This window comes from Marmota flaviventris, chromosome 1, assembly GCF_047511675.1.
Source record: "Marmota flaviventris isolate mMarFla1 chromosome 1, mMarFla1.hap1, whole genome shotgun sequence".
Taxonomy (NCBI): Eukaryota; Metazoa; Chordata; class Mammalia; order Rodentia; family Sciuridae; genus Marmota; species Marmota flaviventris.
In genome coordinates this window covers 68352966-68362913 of record NC_092498.1, presented here as the reverse complement: position 1 = coordinate 68362913, position 9948 = coordinate 68352966, and the positions used below count along the sequence as shown (strand labels likewise).

At 33.2% G+C, this 9948-nt stretch overlaps 1 pseudogene; it reads right to left on the bottom strand.

Moving 5' to 3' along the window:
- Window positions 1-9311: 9311 nt before the first annotated feature.
- LOC114090452 (U1 small nuclear ribonucleoprotein C-like) lies at window positions 9312-9691 on the bottom strand (annotated as a pseudogene).
- Window positions 9692-9948: the final 257 nt, after the last annotated feature.

The following is a 9948-nucleotide window of genomic DNA, read 5'->3' as shown; positions in this document are numbered from 1 at the left end:
CATTATTGTATTTTTCATACCAGTTACATCTCTGATGATACCAACCTTTACATTCCTGGTATTATTAATATATCTCTATTTTTATTTATTGTTTAAAGCAGTTCTGGCAGCTTATTAATTTTATTAATGTATTTTAAGAACTTCTGTTTTTGTCGATTCTCTGGCTTTTTTTCTGTTTTGTATTTCTTTTTTCTATTTTAATTTGTATTCATTTATTTTATTTTTAATGATTTGTATTTTCCAAGATACTAAAGTTGGAAACAGGATTCATTATTTTACACCTTTCTAATCTAATCTAATATTTAAAACTTTACACTTTCTTTAAAGATTGAATTATCAGCATTTCACAAATGTTAATTTATTGTGTTTTATTATCATCCAGTTGCATATTTTCTAATTTCCAGCTGATACTATTTGTCCTTAAGTCTTTTGGCTGATATTATCATAGCTGTACCAGGTTTTTTATGATTTACACTTACATGGTAAATCTTTATAAAGAAATCCTTTTGCTTTAAAGGTTTTGCTTTTAGGTTTATAGTGTACATAATTCTTATAAATAAATATACTTGGCTCTAACTTTTTAAATACAGATTTATAGTTTGTTTTATAAGGGAAATGTTTTGCTTTTAAACTTTTAAACTAATTATTGACATGCTTAAATTTAGTCTGTTATGTTGGTATTTAATTTTGATTTTGTCCTACCTGTTCATTATTCATCAGTTGTTTTCTTTATCTCTTTTGGAAGCATTTTGAATATAATTTTAAATTCCTTTTTATTTTATTTGCATTTTTTTCATTCCTTTGTGTTTCTTTGGGAGTTTTTCTTTAGATAATAAAATGTACATGTATAATTTATTGGAGATTACTTCAAAATCTTACTATTTCATGAATAATTTAAGAAATTTATAATCATGTATTTTCAGTTGATACATGTTTTACTTTTAAATATTCTATAAAATATATTTCCTATTTTATTTTAAATGGACAATTGTCTTTAGGAGACAACTAAATATGTGGTATAAGAATAATAATTTCAAAGGCCCCTCATATTTACTTTTTTCTGTTCTTTATGTTTTCTTTTAATACCAGTTTTTCTCACATCCTTTTCTTTTAGCTTACCAAAAAAATTTTGTGGTGTTTGTAATGGAAATTAGTTCCTTCATGTTTTTACTCTCTGAAAATGACTTCACGAGCTACAATTTTTACCAATGAAATTGATAAAAGTGAAGAAAAATTTATTCTTTGGTATGCTTCTTGGAAATGGGCACTCTCAAACTGCTGCTATAAGGAACAGAAAATAATAGAACTATATACAGTTGTGTTTTGAAAATGTTTTATCTTTTGTCTTAAGTATTTTAAAACTTGGAATTATAAGAGAATTCAGGTGTGTGCAGATGTGCATATAGATTGTATAAGGGTCTATTTTATTTTTAATAGGAAAAAATGGATACAATATCAATTTATTTAGTAAATGACATCAGACCCATGCGATAATGAAATACTACTTCACTATTAAAATTCGTTTTTTTTCAGATTATATTTCTAGAGTTGAGAAATGATAAAAAGTTGTTGTGTATAATGTAAATATCTTCTAAAAATATGCATACTTTCACCTGCCTGGGGAAAAAAGCCATCAAATTTTACAGTGGTAATTTTTCTTTATAATATTTGGTTTTTTTCCCCAACTTATCAGCCCTGAGTTTGCAATTAGACAAAATTCCTATACTGTTTTTTTCAAGAAATAATTACGAAGGGCAGCAGGAAATATTTAATATGCCATTGAGGAGAAAACACCTAAGAAAGAACTACTGACCTCTGGAATTGAGCTAATTCCCTAGAGAGGATAGATGTCTTTCTTGCCTGAAGGGCCAGGAATGGATCCATTTAATTTGTCTTCCTATCTTCTGGATTTCCCAGCTAATGAGCTGTGGTAAGGGGATAAAAGTTAAGCTGTAGAAGTCATGGAGGCCACATATTGTAATCCTTAATTAAAAAAAAAAGCCAATTATAAATGGAAGTGCCACTATATTTTATAGGACTAGTGAAAAGTTTGGTTTATATATTTTCAGGTTTCCAAAATGTTTTCAAGTTAGCATTTCATGTTTCTCAGGATGTGTTATGATTCTTTTTACCAGAGAACTAGGAACTGGAAAATTGTTAGTCTGGTGACCAGAAATGAAATATTTTGACCTGAGGCTAGTTGACCTGTCAGGGAACCAGTAATGAGCAGAAGAAGGGTGTGTTTCATCTAACACTTCAGTTTCTATTTTTATCTGTGCACACATGCATTACCTTAAGGGATGTGCTCTGTGCATTTTGCAGTCTTGTAGTATTGTGACAAATTGGGATTTAGGTCTTATGACATTGGGCTAATTGTCAACTCTGTTTCCTTGGTGAAAAAAAAAACCTACAAAAGGACTTACTTAAAAGAGAACTTTAAAGCATTCTTATTAGTTTCATAGTTCATAATATTAAAGTGTTTCTTAGCATTAGATGGCTATTGCCAGAAAGAGGCATGGTTCAATTTCTACTTAATATTACAACAAGAAAAACTTACTGTAACATGGATGTCAGGTAGGTTCTTTCTTTCAATTCGAAGAATGAAATCCATGGACACAAGGATGAGAGCAAGGTAACAGGATTTGTTACAGTGAAAGAAAGAGAGAAAGAGAAGAAAGAAAGAGAAGAAAGAGAGAAAGAGAAGAAAGAAAGAGAGAGAGAAAGAGAGAGAGAAAGAGAGAGAGAGAGAAAGAAAGAAAGAAAGAAAGAAAGAAAGAAAGAAAGAAAGAAAGAAAGAAAGAAAGAAAGAACGAACTCCCAAAGAGGGGTGGGTGACTGGTCCCAAGAGAGGTACACCAGTAGGTGTTTGTTGTCTAGGGATTTTTATGGGCTTGATCTGTCCCTGTAGGTGATTGGTGGAAAATCGGATTCAGAAAAGGGGCCAATCAATTCTATCTATTTTTGTCAGCAAATCTAGACAAAAGTGATTTGTAAGCTGTCAAGTGGACTATTAATAATTACTTGGAGGTGGATTGTCTTTAAATGCAGTGTATATTCAATCACACCAATCATCAAATATAAACAATTAATGCAAAAATGTTGGGTGTGCTGGAGCACCTCAACTAGCACTCAATGAACACTAATTAAACACTAAAAGCAAATCACAAAATCCTAGGACAACCATGAGCCCTAAAATACCTCCGATGCTACATGACTTCTCTTAGCCAAAGAACAGACCTTGTCGTTGTCTGGTGGTTCTCTCCTTTTCTGACGTTCATTGGCTGGGCGTCAGAGAATGGTTGAGTCAGTCCAGAACGGACAGCAAGGTGGCCAGTCTCACCAATGTCCTTGGAGCAATGTGGCAGGAACAGCAATTTAACAGTTCCAAGTTGGTTGTGTGTGCTGGAGATTGGTTACACCCAGTGAAAATTGATGTCCATTGGTTATGTCCAGTGAGGTGATGTAATTGCAGCTGGGCATGATCTTTGCACATGTCCATGGAGCTGTGCTCCCTATCATTTGTAACCAGTCATTGCTAAGCATGCCTGTGTCTAGTGCTCCTTATACCTCCTTATCAATTGCAAGCAGACATGAGTAAGCAGTTCAGTGGCTGCTGTTCCTTATGGTCAGCAACTTGGTGAGTTCCATCATGTCTATGGCAGGTGCTCCTTACATAAGCCTTTATTAATACAAGGGTGGGAGTGAGAGTCTGTTGGCACAGAGGAAGTAAATATTGTGATTGATTGTGTATCAGGGCTGTTAATAACTGTCCTTGGGGCTAGGACCAACTGGGGTCAGAAGTTTGATTTCCCAATCCTGTCTTCCTCCTTTTCTTCTGAGACCCCTTTTCCTGGCTACATATGGGTGATCTTTCTTTCTCATAATGTTGGATCTGGAAATGAGTTCATAGGAAAACTTAAATATGAGTGTGTGTGCATATGTGTATATATATTCTTAGCATTATACTGTGACTATTATCTTTGGAAATTTTTACCTAATAGATATTTTTTTTTCAAAAATTTCACTTTTAATGGATATACAACATTCTCCTAGAGGATAAGCCTTTCTTTTCTCCGTCAATCAATGAATTGCTGTTGAACTATCCAATCTTTGACCCAGGATGACAAAAAAGCTGCATAGTTTTAAGAAATGGCTTTATGAAACTCCAAGTATCAGTGATTGTGCCATGAGATTACAGAAAGTTATTCCTAAACAACTTATTTTTAACTGTGGATATTCCTATGTCATATAAATGAGAATAGTTTAATCCTTGCCTCCTAGCAGATTTAAATGAAGTTAGATAGGTTTCCTAAAGATATATTACATCTATGACTGCATTTAGTTTTGCTATACTTCAACCTCATTTTATATTTAATTTAGTTCATGATATTTATGTATCTCTTGAGATATTTTTATGGATAAATTAGTTACATTAGTATGTAAAAAAGAAACCAAGAATAACAACCAAAAATACCAAAAGGAAATTATGTGGCCTCTCTGAATATCCTGTTGTTCAAACTGTGGATAATTATTCCAGTGTTTTAGGGTAGTGCCATCATGAGGTTAAAATTGGATAACTTTAGAGTCCATTACAGAATCGGGAAAAGGACAGAATAGAACAAGGTTTTCCTTCTCTCCTTTTATTGGAGAGAAAGCTAGTACAAAGATAACATTTTCATTTAGCTAACACACACTCTGTGAAGTGGAACAATTCTAAAACCAAACTGAGTAGATGATAACCTGTTCAGTGTTCCCCATATGTTGGCATTTTAAATTGAACATATATATATATATATATATATATATATATATATATATACCATTTAAAATACTAATAATATAAACATTATTTTATTTTTAAAAGATTTGTTTTGGTAACATAGGGAAAAAGCTTTTGACCTTCATTTTATAAAAGTAAGGTCCAGGGGCTAAGTATATAGCTCAACACTAGAGCACTTGCCTACCATGTACAAGGCCCTGAGTTCAATGCCTGGTGCTGCCAAAAGAAAAAAGGATAACCATTTCTTCAGTAGTATAATTTTAAAATATACTAAGACTATGACTATTTTTATGAATTTCTATATGAAAGTGTTAAGATGCTTTACATCTTAAAATATATATAAGAAATTATGTAACGGGGATGAAAGAGTCATTGCAAAGAATCATAGATACAAAACAATGTAAAATTTATTTTAAGATTGCAAATAAATCAAGAATGACTGTTTTACAGAGAAATTTGTCCTGCTGTATACATTTATGTTAATTTGCTTTTAAAGAGCAAATTTAAAAAGAGATCTAGCTAAATAGAGTTTAAAAATTAATAGAAATCCCTGAATATTACCCTAGTTTAATTATTTGTCTTTGCTTTGGTCTTCAGCAAAATTCTCATTTAGCTTCTACATTGAAAATAAGAGAGATGAGAGAGGAAAGAGAGCTTTAAAAATATTAAAATTTTTCCGTTGTTCTATAAATACATGAGACATAATAAAATTTATATTTACAGTAAGCCTGTTACCACTTACAGCATCCATAATAAAGATGCATGCTTTATCTACACCTTCAAATAACATTTTAAGAAAGATTCCAATTTGATGAGATTTTGTAATAACATGGCAATTATGCATGCTATACTACATTTGCCTTATTCATTTATATTGTCCTATTCATACAAGTAACTATGATGTACAAATATATCTTGGCAATTTTTGTTTTCCTAAAGTGGTTACCTATTCATAATTATAAAAAAATGGTAAAATGAAATTTCTTTAATCAGACAAATTCTTAGATTATTAATTAGTACTTGAATAATTTGGGCACTTTTTAGACCTCTCGATTATTAGTATATTGGTCATACATAAAAATTAGTGCTGTTTTCTTTGTCAGAGTTGCCAATATTTATAAATCACTTACCAATATTTTACAAATCATTGAGCCTCTTTCAGGATTCCATTTTTATTAGACTATTTATTATTATTATTCTTGTTTATTTTATTAAATATTATTGGGTAGAAGCCACTAAGTTTGCTTCTATCAATCAACAAATAATCAATATTTAGTATATGGCTTTCATATGCTAGGGCAATAGTAGCTTAGGGTTGCATATTCACAATTTTACTTTTAAGATATTCACATTAAAAGAAACGGAAATAACACATAGTAATTCATGGTGAACAATAAACACTGGTGCTATAGTTTGGATCAGGAATATTCCCCAAAGGTCCATGGGTTAAAGATGTGGTCCCCAGTCCATAGTGCTACTGGAAGGTGGTGGAGCTTTGAGAAAGTGAGGATTTCTAGGAGTTCTTCAGTTATGGGAAATTCCCTAGCAAGGACTGAAAGTACCCCAGCCCCTCTCTCTTCTTCTGTTTTTGCTTCCCAGTCATGAGGAGAGTAGTTTTGTTCTGCCACATGTTCTTGTTATGAGGTATCTGCTGCAACAGGCCCAAAGCAACAGGGTCAACTGATTATGGACTGAAACCCTTACAACTAGGGACTAAAGAAATCTTTTCTTTGTATAAGTTGATCTTCTTGGGTATTTGTGATAGCAATGGAAAGCCCACACAAATAGTTTCTGATTATATATGTAATGTAGTTCCTATTATAAGTATTGTAGCTATTTAGGCAAGAAAGATGGGTCTCTTATCCCAGACATATGGTCACCCAGGCTGAGTATACCAGAGGTGTTGTATAAAGCCACCATTATAAACCATAATAATACTTTTTGTGAAGGGTGAGAGTTTATTAAAATACAAAATAAAATTTCTCAAGTATTTAACTTATTTTTTCTTTGACTAGCTGTGAACCTGTGGAATATTTTTTGGTTCTATGTAGCTGTGGATAACTCTGTCTTGGATAAGAGACCCATTTCCTTGTGCATTGCATTCCTCAGGGATTCCACGCTACTAGAGACAAATACCCACATTTCACTTCTTGAATTTCTCTAAGGCTCTATGCCTAGTGAGTGGACAACTAGCAAATAACGAATACTGATATGCTTAGATCAGTTTCTTTCACATTGATCAAAAGGTGTTATTTAAGAGGTTTCAATTAAATAAACTGTACCAGTGGTTCCTGTTATGAGCAGCCCACATGAGCAGGTCACCTTTGAAAAGGATTTTAAGACTCATTAAGGATTTTAACTTGGACCAGAGGAGATTTAACATATTTCAATGAGGGGGAGGCTTATTAATGACTATTTTATTTGTTATTAGGCTTTCTAGGGAGCAAGTATGGATTGTAAGTATTATTAACCAAATAACATGTGACATGTACTGCTGAATATGCTGAATATGATAATAAAAGTTTAAATCCCAAAGCTGATTTTAGATAATCTAGCTTTTCATCTTAGGCATTTTCATCTTAAATTTTAGTCTTTTGATCATACACAAAAGATAATTCACATACTAACCAGTAGTGAGTGCAAAAACAGTGTTATATGAGAAGTATTAAACTACAGCATCATTAACATTCTTGGTGTGATTATCCTGATTGAATTTATTCTGAATGTGACAGTATGCTAAACTACTAAATGACTGGTTTGGGTTAAGGCAGTCTAAGAAAAAAAAGCAAATAAAACTTGTAATAGCCAGAAGCATTACCAGGGTATATATTATGTAGCTCCTGATGAATTACTTCTGGTTGCTTTAATTAAGTTGGTGACATGGTTGTGAACAAAGTAAAAACTTCTTACCTCACTTTTATACCTTTTCCTGGGAGCATGTTACAGGATGGTTAGGCATATAATTAAGTGGGTTTTATGGATAATTTCTCAATGTACACCTCCCATAGTAAATTTCACACAGAGGCTGAGCCTGTGGAAGAGGAAGAGAAGATTAGATTTTTCATATTATCAGTTTCTTTAATGTTGTACATATGGTCATAATCTTGACTTTATCCTATATTCATTGGTTGAGATCATTATATTACTAATAATATCTGAAAATGTAACAGAAATTTGAATATAATAGAAGATCGATGGGTAAATGTCTTTAGAACTGATATAATAAAAAGCCATTTAATGTTAGAACATTTTATAGATTTCAAAAGGTTTCCACTGCATTAACTTCTTTAAAATGTAAAATGATCATATGAATGGGATAGATCTTGTTATTATAATATCCTTTCACAGATGAGGAAGCAAACATTTGAAGATTGACTGAAGATTGTATTTTAATTACTGTTAGAGCCAGCACTAAAATCTTCCTTTTGACTTCAGTTTCAGGTCTTTCTCCCTTAACACAACATGCTATTCATAAAATATATTTTTCAGTTGAATTTGGTCAATTAAATTTCTAAAAGTTGTGTTTTAAGGCTAAATGGCAAGTAGACAAGAATTGATCTTATTATATATGGGTTAATTTCACTGTGTCTTAATTATCCCAAACAGAGTGTCCCCAAGTAGTAGGAAGTTGTTATAACAAGAGTTAGATATGATTGAAACTGTTCCCAGACTCACGTGACATTGCAGAAAATTTCTTAAATGACAAGTCTAAGTATTATGAAAGAATGTGAAGATAAAAAGAGACATTTAAGGGCTGGGATTATGGTTCAGCAGTAGAGCACTCGCCTAGCATGTGCGAGGTCCTGGGTTTGATCCTCAGCACCATATAAAAATAAATAAAATAAAGGTAATGTGTCCAACTACAACTAAAAAGTAAATATTAAAAAAAGAGACGTTTAAAAAAAATCATTAGAATACTACATCATGGATTCTTCATGGCATAGATGATCTGATCTATTTTTCAGGTGAACCATTTGAGAAAGGTTGTCTATGAATTCTCAAAGGCGAAAATGTTTAAATTTGACTTACATAATGTTATTAGTAATATCTTCATATTTGTGGCTGGTTAATCTAAGGAGTAATGATCAATGACAATTTTGGGTGGAGAATCTCAACATTTTGTTTTCCCTGTTGAAAACGGTTTCATTTCTCTCTCTCTCTCTCTCTCTCTCTCTCTCTCTCTCTCTCTCTCTCTCTCCCCCTCTCTCCCTCTCTCCCTCTCTCCCTCTCTCCCTCCCTCTCCCTCTCCTTCTCCCTCTCCCCCTCCCTCTCCCCCTCCCTCTCCCTCTCCCTCTCCCTCTTTTTTTTTTACTTTTTCTAAAAGACCTGATGACTTTATTTTCACATTTCACAATACAAATGAAAACTGTACCTTTTGTTTCCAACTTCTCCCCCACTGAAACTATTCTCTTTGATTGAAATGGTGAGCAGCAAGTCTTTGTCATACTGTCAACACATGATCTCCTGGTGAAGTAGAACAAGTAATATGAAACTGAAAGAAAGTGGCTCCCCGGTATCCTTATCTGTCTTGTCATGTCATTCCTGGCCCAGTGGGTACCATCATGGGATGAGCAAGAGGTCTCATCATTGGAGTCCCAAGCATCATTGGCATTTTTGGCCTCCTATGGGTGGCCTCATTCTGGGAGCAGATTTCACTAGCATCATCCCAGAAGGAGAGCCTCCAATATGGAGTGCTGGCATCATATCAAGGCAAGGAAGACCTGGTAAGCTAGGGGGATATAGGATCATAATACCTGCTGGAGGAGGTACAGAGAATGGACTAGGAGGTATCTTTCCTTGTTGAAATATAGCCGTTGGTCTGTCAATCAGTCTCCAAGCCTGCTTTTCCATTCATTTCTGATAGCAGTCTTTCCCATTTTTGTGTTTCCAATGAGTCTTTCTCACAGATGGAGAGTCCTATAGTAATCACAATAAAACTTTGACATGTTGCTCTACAAGCCATTGACTACTTGGCTCTTCATTTCTCTTTATATAATTTAGATGTCTAAGTAAAAGGCCATGAAGACAAAATTCACACACCAACAACACCCACCACTACCAGCACATAATCACAAATTCTTCTGAGGTTCCTACTTTCTGGACATGAAATCTTATGAGTTAGACACTAAAAGGACATCTAATTTTGAAAAGTCTTGTAAAATCAATAA